The sequence below is a fragment of the Theobroma cacao genome, chromosome 8, assembly GCF_000208745.1.
Source record: "Theobroma cacao cultivar B97-61/B2 chromosome 8, Criollo_cocoa_genome_V2, whole genome shotgun sequence".
In the NCBI taxonomy this organism is placed as follows: Eukaryota; Viridiplantae; Streptophyta; class Magnoliopsida; order Malvales; family Malvaceae; genus Theobroma; species Theobroma cacao.
In genome coordinates this window covers 11,577,623-11,581,814 of record NC_030857.1, presented here as the reverse complement: position 1 = coordinate 11,581,814, position 4,192 = coordinate 11,577,623, and the positions used below count along the sequence as shown (strand labels likewise).

General features: G+C 32.5%; 1 long non-coding RNA gene across 1 annotated transcript in view; it reads right to left on the bottom strand.

The window, feature by feature from the left end:
- LOC108663060 overlaps positions 1–4,192 on the bottom strand; it is a 31,191-nt gene that overhangs the window by 14,134 nt on the left and 12,865 nt on the right. Inside the window, exon 2 of the long non-coding RNA XR_001928947.1 lies at positions 4,101–4,185. This is a non-coding gene — a long non-coding RNA (uncharacterized LOC108663060). The remainder of the gene's footprint in view (positions 1–4,100; positions 4,186–4,192) is intronic.

Here is a 4,192-nt window from a genome sequence, read left to right as displayed (position 1 = left end):
AAAATTTTATTTTGATTGTTTTTGATCTAAAATAGTGTATATTCTCTAAAAACTCGATATTTAACAACGATTGCTCACAGGAAAGGAAAGAAACTGATATGTAAGCCTTGCGGGGTTCCGGTTGGCATTTCGGATAATGAGTGTCAATCGGGACGTCGCGACGATTGTCATGGGCCTGAGGGAGGTTCCGGGTCGTGACAAAACCTCACCCATAAAATTCGGCCAAGATAGGTTCTATAATGGGCATGTGGATTTCTTACTTAATTTTCATACTAAATGTTACTAAACACCTAAAAACACTAAGTTACCTTGAAATTCAACTAAATTTATCACCAACTTTCTCTCTCTAAATTTGGCCAGCATATTGCCCCTCATGAAAACTTGAATATAATTCATGAAAAATGAAAAAGAATGCATGGGCAAGATGAATTTCAAGCTTAAGATTAAAAATCTTACCTTTAATCACCAATTTCTTGAAATTTCAACAAATTTTCTTTAGTTTTTCCTCCCTAGGGTTTTTCTTTTCTTTTCTTCTCTTTTTTACAGGTGTGGTCAGCCTTCAAATTCTGAGTGGAAGAGTATGGGCTGGTTTTTAAATGGCAATATAAAAATATTTAATTTTTGACACATGTCACATTTTTATTGGTTCGCTTGTTTTAACTTAATTTTTAAGCCTTTTCTCAACACCACAAATGCTTTAATACTTATCCACAGCATAAAATAATAATAGGTAAATTCTGGATCTTGACATATGTCATGGTGGTGTAAAATCGTAAAATTCCAATTTTGCCTTTGTGGACCCAAAAAATTACATTTTTGCCCTTATGCTCGAAATTGAAAATTTTCACTTCTCAATCCCAAATTATACTCCAATTGGTCAAACTTGATCAAAATTTTCATCCAACTTTCCAAATTTGCCCTCGGGTGGCAAAATTACCATTTTGCCCGTATGATATGAAAATTTCTAATTGACTCCAATTTAATCCTCGAACTCTAAATCACCATATTAAGTCATTCTAGGGTTTTAAAATTCTCAATTTCATCTTAAAATTCCTATTTGAACTAGTTCGAGGCTTTAAATTAACTTAATTGCATAATAGTTACGATACCGATTATTTAACTATTTCTAAGGCATTCTAACATGCAGATGTGAAATGCCCCATACTTTGATATGGTGATAACTAAAGATTATCGGATGCTAATCGAGGCCAATTATAATGTTTAAACATGATGAAAGATGAAAGGAGTAGTTTAAGATAAAATATTCCGCACGCGAGAAAATAACAATAAAATAATAATAATTTTATCGGAGGAGAATTTGTGAGATAAAAGGTGATTCAAAAGTCAAGTGAGGCATAATAAGGTATTTTAGGTGCCAAGGAGACAAAATAAAATTTTTAGAATGAAATAATATTAAAATATTAATATTTAGCCGGATGTCGAAATCAGTCATGAAGAAGGATCATATGGTTGATCCAAGTAAGGGAGAAGATGTCAAGCCTGATTCTATAAAATACTTGTCATGACATACATGTGAAGGATAGTATGTTTGCATGCTAGGAGAGTTCCGAAAAATTTACAAAAATCGGTATTGTACCTAGAGGTACAACAAAGTTGATTTAAGCCTCGAACTAGATCAAATAGAGATTTTAGGGTGAAATTGAAAATTTTACAGTCAAGAAATGACTTAAATTGGTGATTCGGAGTTCGAGGATTAATTTGGAGTCAAATAGGAATTTTCACTATCCAAGGGCAAAATGGTAATTTTGGCCACTTGAGGATAAAATTGGAATGTTGGAAGATGTTTTTGATCAAGATTGATCACATTTGACTCATTGGAGTATAATTTGAGGTTGATAAGTGAAAAAGTTGTAATTTCGGTATTTTTAGAGCATAGGGGCAAAATGGTAATTTTGCCACCTTAGGGGCAAAACAGTAATTTTCCACCACCAGGACACTTGTCCAGCACATGGTCTTCCCTTATCCTCATTTTGACCTTTGACTAATCATGTGGTGGAGATAAAAGGTTTAAAATTTTTAAAGTTTTAAAAATGGACCAATGGAAACATACCACGTGTCAAGCAAGAATATTTTATTATTTTTTATTAAAATCAGCCCATATTTATCCCATTCTTCTTCTCCATATTCGGCCAAGACAAAAGGAAAGAAAGGAAAAATAAGAACAAAACTTAGGTGGAGGATTTCAAGAGAAAAAGTGTGGAAAATCAAGGAAAACAAGTGAAAAAGGTGAGATTTTTCAATTTAAATTTGAAATCTATTTTCCTTAAGCATTTCTCCTTATTTTTCATGGTTAAATTACATGTTTCATGATGAATTCATGGCTGGTCAAAATGGGTATGGAGAGAGAAAGATGTTGGATTGATTTGATTTTAAGTTATGTTTGTGTTTTTATTTAGTTTAGCATATTTAAAAACAAAACAACAAGAAAAGAATTCATTTTCCCCCATCACCATTATTGGCCAAATTTTCTAGGGAGGATATTGTGGCTGAAATTGATGATATTTCATGATATTTGGGTGATATTCGATGTTTGGTGAGGCTAGAAATTAAATGGAAAATTTTGGTGTGAAAATCTGAATTTTTACCTAATGTATAGACATTGTCACGACCCGGAACCATCCTTGAGTTCGTGACAACCGTCGCGATGTCTCGATAGGCACTCATCCCCCAAATACCATATCGAGACCTCGCAAGGCTTTCATATCAGTTTCTTATCTCCCTTGTGGTTAATCGTTGCCAAATGTCGTATTTTAGAGGCTTTTAAGCCTTTTTCCAATTTAAAATAGTGGAAAAATAAATTTCACTTCACAGAGGCATTTTGGTCATTTTTCGTTAAAAATTTCAAATTCGACCAAAATGTAGTACTTAAGCGAGAAATTCATATTTCGAAATCGAAATTAAATTTTGAATGTCTAAAACATGATTTAAAATAGAATTATAACCATTTAAATAAAATAAAAATATTCGACAAAATATTCTATTTTCTTACAAATTAATATTTATAGAGCATTCTGAAATTGATTTTTAGTAGCGTAAAAGCTAAATATATTTATACAAACTATAATACGGAAAACCAAAGTATGAAATTTAATTTACAATGCTACATGGGCCCACAAATGAACAAAAATGGTAAAGACAGTAAACCTACAGTTTTTGAAGTAGTATAGCCAACTATAGTTCTCGACGATGTCTGCTATCTACAGGCTAACCCGGCTTGAAATGATGGGATAAAAAAAAAGGTGAGATTATAAAATCTCAGTGAGTAAACAAATACCATCTAAATAATCTAAAGGCGAGTAAAGGAAGACAAATAAAATTAATTCATTTCAGCAAATTTCTCACAATATGAATATTCATTTTAACCAAATAGTCAATATGGCTCGTGAATTTCTCAAAACTTGGCTCATGCCAAATCCTATACTCGGAGACACCTGGACCAGGGGTATCCAATCGAGTCCGCCAAGGTTGTGAAAAATTTTATATAATCATAAAACTTGTTTTTATTTTTAAAAAAAGGCAATCGTTCTTTGGCGTTGACTGAGTCTCACTTCATGTGGTGGTTAACGTGAAGTGCACCCAAAAAGCCCACCTCAAGAGATACCCTACGCGCCTCTACGATCGAGGTGAGAATATAAAAGAGTTTACCGTGCCCCTCTAATAGGTTGGTCCACGGAACCCCGCCAATGCAATAGCTAATCTTTAATCCACCAATTGATCAAATCTCAATGGCATAGCATGGCAATTATATTACTAACCAATTTATCAAGACAAAACAGATAGTTCATATTTTTCAACACAAGTATAAATTCAGCCAATCATGCCAATTTATCACAAGCCATTTAATTCAAATCATAATTTACAATAAATCACATGGTCTCCAATTACTCAAATTTTCAAATCCAACATTCTATTTTCAAATCAATTTATAAAAAATTCAATTTATTTTATAATTCCATTTATTTTATAAATTCATATTTTTCTCATAAAACAAGAAATTCATCATTTAAAATAATTTTCACAAATCACAAAATTGAATAAAAACTACTCTAGATAATTCAGACGATAATAGGTTTACTCACAGGTTTCAAAAGTTCAGATTTCGGGTGTACTCAGCTTAGTGATCCCCAAGCGTAATTTCCTTGCCTTTGTCGAAGGGCACACCACCTTGACA